The 9,426-nt window shown below is 45.7% G+C and overlaps 1 long non-coding RNA gene across 1 annotated transcript; it reads left to right on the forward strand.

The window, feature by feature from the left end:
* The first annotated feature begins 7,886 nt into the window (after positions 1-7,886).
* Positions 7,887-9,105, forward strand: LOC110284780 (uncharacterized). Its single transcript, XR_002376984.3, has 2 exons — positions 7,887-8,004; positions 8,990-9,105. It is a non-coding gene; the product is annotated as an uncharacterized LOC110284780 (long non-coding RNA).
* The last annotated feature ends 321 nt before the right edge of the window (positions 9,106-9,426 follow it).

The raw sequence follows: 9,426 nt of genomic DNA on the forward strand, positions 1-9,426 counted from the left end.
GGTTTGATGGTAAAAAGTCCTTGTAACAGACACTTTTTAACTCCAGGTCAGTCTTAGGTTGCATCTACCAGAACTCTGAGCAGAGGAAACAAGGTTAGAGGCAGTTGTCGGTAGATGCCAACGGCTAGCGCTCAGAGGGACCTGAAGTCTTAGGAGAATGTGCCAGGCAGTGTGGGGGAAATAATAGGGGTGAGGACAAGATGAGAAGAAAGTGAGCGGCATGGGAGTGCCCTCCTTAGTGGGGGAGCCTGTCCTTAGTGGGGGAGCCTGTCCTTAGTGGGGGATGTCATCCTTAGTGGGGGAAGCCTGTCCTTAATCGGGGACCCAGTCCTTGGTGGGGGATCCCGTCCTTAGTGACTCTCTACCACAGACCGCAGTACATTCTAGAAACACACAGAATTTACACCTGGACTTCTCATGTCGACACTGGATCTAAAAGGAGACAGGAAACAATATCACAGTGACCATATGGTCGTAACTTCATGCTGAGCCCCTATTTCAAGGACACACTGCAGAAATGCAAGCTGCTTTGTTGCTTCATTAACTATTTCATATGCCTGGCTCTGGCCTTTGAAGAAATTATAGCAGAAACCACCAATCTGGTTTGACATCATTGGGTGTTTAATGTTTAACCATCTAGGTCACCTTGGAAGTCTCAAAATGCCCTTCTTAGGAGCATGTTAATCTCTTAAGCCCCAGGAGGCCCTACCTGAGGTGAAGTGTGAATAGATGAATCCTTTCTTCATGTAGTATTTCACAGATGATTTTGTTTGAGAAAGATCTGAAGATGATAAAGTGGGTTGGGGTGAATTAAGCCAGAACTTTCTAGTCACAAAGACTTGGAGGAAGGTTGGGCTCAGCCTCTGTCTCCTGAGGGTCTATAGTTTGTGTATCAGTCTGTGAGCATCTCCCTTCTCTCTAGCCTTATCTCCCTTGTCTTGCTTAGGAAATGAGATCTAAGGCTCTGCTGCTGTGGAGGTCTGTCTCCAGGGTCTTCTAGAATCTAGTAGAGATCTCTTTTTGCCTCAGTATGATGGGATGGGGACAGGCCCAATATAACAACAGAACAGCTAGAGGAAGAACGTGGACTGCTTAGAATCAGGGCGACCAGAGTTTGATAAGGGAACTGGGTTTTAAGTTAGTCCTGGAAAAGCAAGAGTCATGGACTGTGGATGGCTGGCTTTCTTCACAAATGTGTCAGGGAAGGGCTGGGAGACAATAAAAATAGCCTTCAGAAAAGAACAGTTCAAGTCCCACTGACTGGCCCCAGCTGTTGCTTTAAGCTACTAAAATAAAAACAAAACAACTATCAAATTGCTATGAAGATATGGTAACAAACCTTTGCAGTACTGCTTTGTGCAAGACGCTCCTAAGCTGGAGTACACTCATTCATTCATGACCTTGGGAAATATGACTACTCCAGATAAGAGATTTATCAATGAGGGAACTGAGGGCTAGTGAGTGGGATGGCTGGGTCTATGTCCAGGGAGTCTAGCTCCAAGGTCAATGCTGCTACTGCTAGACTGTAGACCGGAATTCAGATACAAAGTAGCAAAGAGTACAAAGTACTCAGATACAAAGTAGCAAAGAGAGGAGAGCCATTAAGATGATTGTGTTTCCACTGGGCCCCCAATGGAGGAGCTAGAGAAAGTACCCAAGGAGCTGAAGGGGGCTGCAACCCTATAGGTGGAACAACAATATGAACTAACCAGTATCCCCTGAGCTCGTACCTCTAGCTGCATATGTAGCAGAAGTTGGCCTAGTTGGCCATCATTGGGAAGAGAGGCCCCTTGGTATTGCAAACTTTATATGCCCCAGTACAGGGGAACGCCAGGGCCAAGAAGTGGGAATGGGCGGGTAGGGGAGCAGGTCAGGGGGGAGGGTATGGGGGACTTTCGGGATAGCATTTGAAATGTAAAGGAAGAAAATATCTAATAAAAAAAGTTGAAAAAAGAAAGATGATTGTGTTTCCCTGATTTTAAAATACAGTTTCACACACATACCTGAAACCTGTGTGTATCCTCAAAAACTGTAGACATTTGGCCTGGTTCTCCCCCCCGCCCCCCCCCAGTCCCATGCTCTCAGAAATGAGACTCAGATTCAAAATATATTTACAAATACTTTGGCCATATCTAGGCTCTTCTCTGCCTGGATCATAACTTAGATAATCCAATGATTTTAACTTACATTTTTTTTTCAATATGGTTGGTTACCTGTGCTCACGTACCATGTGTCTGTCTGTCTGTCTCCTCACACCTTCCCTGGGCAGATCTTCCCATGCTCTGTCCCAGAATTTTTTCTCCTCCCGGATGTCCCACCTACTATTTCCTGCGTAAGCTATAGGCCACAGGCTTTTTAATTGACAGGTAATGAATGCATCCATACAATATACAAGATATTCTTCCTACCAAAAAATTCTTAGGCTCCTTTAACTATGAAATAGGCCTTTTAACTATTTTGAGACAAATCTCAGTGTGGAGGGCCATTGGCCAGGAATGTCTGGATCCTCTAGTGTGCTGTGGTTTACTTGGTGACTCTGGGCTCATCCAAATGGATGTGCACCGGTTCGTGTGCAAGCATGTACCTATGTCTAGGTGTGTCAGAAGACAACCTCAGGTGCCAATCTGTCTTTCCTCTAGCACTAGCCAATGTTCTGACGATCTTTGTACCCCTTCCTCCCCAGTGTTCCCCGAGTCTTAGGTACAGGGGTTGTATTGTTTTCTCAATCGGGGCTGATCACCCCAACATCCGTTGTTCTCTGCATTCTCACTAGCTGTGGCTTTCTGTTTGGGGTTTTTGTTATTGTCTTGTAGGGTTTTTGTTTTTGCGATGTAGGACTCATCAAGGAGGCTAGGCATGCTGGCCAGAAAGCCCCAGGTGTCTTTGTTTCTGACTTACCAGTGCTGAGACTTCAATATACCCCTAAATCTAACCAGACCTCCTCTTGCTGGTAAGAACCTCGCACTACTGACTGAGCTGCCTCCCCAGCTTTCCTGCTTTACTGGTTCTGTTCTCTGTCCCTTACAGTGGCACACACTACCATAACCTGTGACTTTCTCCTCACACCCATCTGAGCCATCCTTTAATGTATATGCCATGTGTCTACTGGGCAGTTGCTCCTTGAAGAAGGCTTTGTATAACTTGTATAACATCAGCACCAGTTGACATGGCAACATAGATGGGGAAATCTCACAAGGCTCTATCCCTAGATGAAGAGCCACAGGCAGTTAACTTAAGGGTTGCTGAGAGAGGGGGAAGCGATTTACTGAAATAGTCAGCTTTAAATACACATATGAACAACAACACTAAGAGGGTTCAGCAAGCTGTATTTGCATATATATGTATGTGTGCATGTATTATGTATGTATGCATGTATGTGCATATATATAATAAAAAGAGGTCATGAATTTGAAGGGGAGTCAGGGGTGTAGAACAAGTTGGAGGGGAAGAGATAGAGGCAGAAATAATGTAAATACAGTATCTGTCTATGAAATTCTCAAAAAGGTTAAAACATTTACTTTTTTTTTTTTAAAGCCAAACCTTTGGCTTTTATTTTTTAAGAAATAAACAAGATGGTTTCTTTTGAGAGATGGTAGTTCCAAGCCGTTCAGGGCTGCAATTCAGCTCAGATGTCTAAATCCCTGATGTTTGAGGTTGCAAAAAAGAGAAGGAAAAAGAAAAGAAGTAACTAGCTCCAGTGAGGGATGCCCAGCTTTTGCCTGGAGGGACAGTGAAGTTTGGGAAGTGGGAAGCCTGGTTTTCACCGTTTGAATTTTTGACTTTGAACTTTTCTCTGTGTAGAAATGCTGAGGATACTAGCTTTTTATTTGCTGTGAATCCTCAGGTAACACAGAAGATACACTGGTCTTTAGAGCAGAGAAAACCCAGGGTGGATGTAAAGGCATTACAGAGGTCAGGAGCTATACCTTCTCCTAGGTTGTTCACTGTCTAGTAAAGAGAGCGCTGTCTAGCTTAGCACACTCGGGGAGAAGGCTAAGGCAGGCGCTGAGGCAATGCTGACTTCTCAGGGCCTCTGGTTGATGACTAAGGCCACTCACTTTCTAACTGATGTCACAATCTAGGACCTGGGTAAATCTATGTTGACAGCAAGCTCTGGCTCATCACTGCCTGTCACAACTCACTCACTGTCCTCCTGCTATTAAAGGAAATGGGCCTAAGTCCCTGGTGCAGACTGGGTTGGGGGTTGGGCAAGGCCTGGCTATGAGGGCCAAATACTTACAGGGGTGGGGGTGGAGGTCAAGGGTGGCCATTGCTTGAGCGATCAGTGCCGGTTCTCAAAAGACAGTTAAAAATAAAGCTTAGATATGATGACTTTCCCCTCACCCCAGTAATCAATCACTTTAACATACATCCCCAAAGAAAAATTCCACCTGTCCTGAGTCCCATCATCAGAGCTAGTTAATAATTCTCTAATAATGTCTTATATTTAGCTCATTTTTAAACTTCTCAATTGTCTCTGAATGCCTTTAATAATTATTATTTAAAACGACAACAAAGTAGCATCTAAGCTGGGTATAGCAGCACATACCATTGCTTCCAGCACTTAGGAGGCAGAGGCAGGCAGATCTCTGTGAGTTCAAGGCCAGTCTGGTCTACAGCATGAGTTCCAGGACAGCTAGGGCTATACAGTAAGACGTCATTTTGGAAAAGCCAAAACAAACAGACCAACAAACCCAAATAACAACCACCACCACTAGCATCTAATCGGAATTTGTATTTTCATTTAGACTTTCTTTCCTCCTCTTTTCAAATGACATTCATCCAATACTTCTCAGCATCCTCATCACATGTGTCACGTTTCCGGTACTCACCACCACCAAAGATCAGCTACTCCTCCCAGTTTCCTAAGAAGCAGATGTTCAGGATACAAACCTTTCACACACGCACACACACACACACACACACACACACACACACACACACAGACCTCTTACCCCGTCTTTCTCCAAGACAAATATAGTTTTGAGATTTTATGGGTGTGGCTTCCTGTAGACACAGGAAGCAACGTTGTCCTCTGGATCTAGCAATCTTTCCACCCTTCTTCCTCAATATTACCTGAGCCTTAGGTATAGGGGTGATGCTGTAGATGGATCGGTTGGGGCTGAGCATGCCACCATCACTAGTTCTGTGTACGTTGACAAGCGGTGGCTTTCTATAATGGTCTCAGTTTACTGCAAACAGAACCTGGAGGAGGACTGAGGCTACACTTGTCTGTGGATTTAAGCATGAGTGTTTACAGTATGATTACAAAGCATATATAGTTAGGAATGACACTGGTTTAGGAAACTGACCACAGTAGCTCCTCTTCTAGGCATTGTGAGCTCAGCAGACACAGGCAGTTGGGTTATGTTTTCAGTACAAGGCAGGACTTACTTCACAGTGAGTGGCCTCAAGTCCACTGACAGAGCTATTGCTTGTACCTTAGATATACATGCCACCATCACACCCGTGGGGATATCTCACCATGCTGGCTATTGGATTTGTCCATAGGCTTTAGAACTGAATAGAACTATTGATCGACTTTCTCCATGGAGGTTCAGACCCAGAAAGACAAACACCACGTGGTTTTTCTTATTTGTGAACCTTAGCAGCAGTATTTTAGATGTGAGTATGTGACCTGGAATAATGACAGAAACCAGGAAAGGAAAACAAGGTCTACGGTAGAGAGAGGAGAAGGAGCTGAAGGTGGGTGGGTGGAAGGGGTTAGGACACAGGTGCTATGAAGGGACAAATAGGAAAGGGGATGTTTAACTCAGATGTGGGTTGGGAGGGCGATACAGATGAAGAGGAGGGGAGAAAGGAGTAAATAACACTAAGAATGTTTGAAGAAGCTATAAAGAAACATTCGATGCTTACTTAAAATATATATAAAATGTAAATAAGTATAGTTTATGCATATGCATATTTAAATCAAGTTACACCACTTGAGTGTTAATGCCTTCCCACCCCCCACCCCCACCCCATCGCTGCCAAGAGCTATAGACTTGCTAATAAACACTCCAGTGCCAGGCATGGGTAACATCCCTTCCAGCTGTTGGTTTGGGGAATCTAAGAGGCTTCTGAAATAATACAGGCTATTACTGTTGCCCTTGGTGGCCTCCAGAGCCTGAAAGTGAGATCCTGTTGCTGAAGACACCACACAGGACTCGAATGAATCTAGCTCACACTGGCCAAAAGCCTGCAAGCCCTGAAGACAAGCTCTCACTGATAAAAGTCAGTCTTAAAGGATGCTCAACGAAATTTGGAAAAGATGCATCTTATCTCCAGGGTTTGAAGAAGATCATGGGAAAGCTGCATTTGCTTCATTGTGCTTTCATAGACAGAGAGGTTTTGTCCTTGATATTTATTTACCGTCTTCTCACCGAGGTGGAACGTTGACCCCAGGCAGTGCTTTGCCCACACTAGGCAAGCAGTTCATCACTGCGTTATATGTCCCACCCCACACCCCAGCTATCTGACTGAAGGAACATGGACAGAGAGAAGGTACTGAAAGTGGCCTGGTGGAGGGAGGGATGTCTTACCCTTGGAAAGAATGTCCACCTGCTGAACTCTGAGGCGTTCATTTCACTTTAAAAGAAGAAAACCCACAGTTCTTTTGTAAAGAAATATGGTTGCTGTGAGCTGGAGAAGCAAGACCGGTCAAAACAAAAGCCACCACGGGCAGAAAAGCCACCACAGGCGGGAGGTGGCCCATGAAGCTACTCCCTCAATGCAGCCTTTAGAAATTTCCTGATTGCCATATCTGCCATATCTGCCTCAGGAACCTGGACCTTAATGGTTTCCAGAGGGCCTTTAAGGTAGTTTTTCCTCCAGGTGGACTTTGGGCTTTTACCTTATGAACGTGTCTCCCAGTCCCTCTGAAGACACAGAAAGAGACAGTTTTTCCAAGGGACAAAGGATGCAGGATTTACCTCAGGTAGTCAAAGGACACTGGGGAAAGACCTGAGTCTCCCAAGGGAAGGAAGCAGGGGACAGCAGTGGAACCCATGAACGGCCACGGTTCTTTGTTCCAAGAGACCAGTTAACTACAACACTGTCAGCCTTTGGCTTTTACCTAAGAGAAGAAAGTGTGAGGCTGTGTGACAAGCCCCACAACTCAAGGCTGCTGGGTCACGGTCTTTCTCAAGAAAGTCCTGATTTCACAATAGATTGCCAAGGAGACTATAAAAATGGTTTCTTGTTTTGTTTTGTTTTTTTAATGCTTAAGAAAGCAATCTGTCAAAACATCCCAGAAAGGGGGGGGGGGGGGGGGACCCAGTGCATTTAGGACCCTGCAGACGAGAGTGGCTATTACTGCTTGTGCGTCTGTCCTGACTCCCAGGTGACCGACTCTGCTTGCTCCCCCTCCCCTTGGCTTCCCGGAGCTCAGCTGTCGGGGAAGTGATCCATACATGGCCACCGGTGAACAAGTGTGAATAGATAAGATCCCAGCTCATCACAAACGACCAATATCAGTCAAGAGTTCTGAGTAGGATGAATTGGGAGGTTTAATTTTACTGGTTCATATGACCAGGTGACTTCTCCAATTCTAGAAGTCTGAAATGGTGACACAGGGGGGTAGGGTTTGGGTGGGGGGAGGTCTCCCTGTGAGGAAAACACTGGAACAAGTTTAGATCAGAGTCCTGAGAGAAAATGTCCAGTAGGTTCAGCTGCCCACTTCAGGCCTTGGCCTCCCAGTCCACCTGCAGACAGCGTATAACACGTAGCAGAGGGGGCATGGGGGGAGCTGGACCTTCGGTTTTGCTTAGTGTTTGACCAAAGGTGACTCTGACTTAGTGGACTAAGGTCATGCCCTCTCTTCCCCCACAATCGATAATTTAATGTGACTTATCAGAAAGAGAACGAATTGTTTACTTTTAAACCCTGGATCCCATAAAGGGAGAGAGCACAAAGGCCTAAAAGCCACAGATGCTCGGTGCTCTCACGCACGCACGCACGGCTGCCCTCAAACCCTCAGTAGAGAGAAGACAAACACTGTCGGAGGTAAGTGCCTTCTTCCAGGGCCTACAGTGGGAGTGAGGCTGCCTGCCGTGGGGAGAGTGAGCTGCAGTCTCAGGTGTTTAAAAGCCGCCACACAGCTCCTGAGCAACACTGGGCATAAAACATTCACTAGTTGAATTTGGTCTGCCACGATTATTCATTCTGTTCAGAAAGCCTGAGCAGAACTGGACACTTTCTGGAAGCTTCTTTATACCCTCTAGAGAGGGGAAGGGGAAGGCTAGAGAGATATGGAAGCCGCAGAGGCTGGCTTGTATTTCTATCCTTGGAGTGGCTATGGTAAGCCATGCCTCATTTTAGAATGGCCTGGTTATCAATAACATCAGGGCCTTGGATGAAGATTCTACCTGACTGTTTAAAATGGGGGTTTGTTTGACAGGAGGGGCTCCTCTTTGTGTGTGCTTCACCATGCCTTATTCTTATTTCAAAGATGCCCGCATCCCAATTCTTCCTCGTGTGTGTTCCAACTTGTACTGTCCCCTCCATGATGCTAGAAATAGCTGTCCACCTGCATAGAGGTGAAACTGGTCCCTAGGAGTCCCGAGCTGCGGCAGCCCTTGATTGAGAGTCCATCGAGCCTTTAATACTGAGAACTTGGCCGAGGATTCTCTCTTTGCCTCTGGTTGGTGACTAAATGCCGATTTGATTGATGTATGGATAAGGAACTGTACCAGATTTCCCCCTTTCTAAATGGATTTCCTTAAAAAGAAAAGTGACTCTGTTCCCTGGTGATAACAAGAACATTCTATTTTAAAAGTTCCGTGTGCTTTCAAAGATGACAAGACTCAGGAAATAAGAACTGACTTTTTTGTCTAGACTGTACTAGCCTAAAACAGCCAAATGGATGCATTTAACACAACAACTTCACATGACAGCAAATGCGGGTTTGCAATATTTTTTTTAAATAAGCATCTCTGCTTTTTGCTTTTTAAGAAATCCTTTTGTGGTGTTGATGGGTTATTTTTTGCAGCAAAGTGACTCCACATAGTTCCCGAAGCACCCCCTTCTTGGTCCTGGGAAGCTGTTTGCAGGATGTTCTTCGCTCCTTTGAACACGCTGAGAATACAGAGTCATGATCACCTGGTACTTGTGAATCTTCCTGGGCGCCGTGGTGCGCGCTGATGCATCTGAGGCAGGTTACGCTTTGACAAGGCCTCCACCTTAGAGACCGCTCACTCCCACTTAGGAAGCGAGATAGATGCCTGGCATTAGACAGGGAGCAAACGGAGTTTAACTTGTTTTTTCATGCACAGGGGCTCAATGGGGAAACTCCATTTGGAATTGTCCACAGCCCCTAGAAAGTCTAGAAATCCCATCCTCTTGGGGAAGGGGAGGGCAGGACACAGAAATCTAGTTTTAATAGGCAGACACTAAGGGATCCTTCTCACTCAGCCTCCCTTAGGGAGG

Source organism: Mus caroli, unplaced genomic scaffold (genome assembly GCF_978045245.1).
Source record: "Mus caroli unplaced genomic scaffold, Mus_caroli_1 scaffold_19, whole genome shotgun sequence".
NCBI classification, from domain to species: Eukaryota; Metazoa; Chordata; class Mammalia; order Rodentia; family Muridae; genus Mus; species Mus caroli.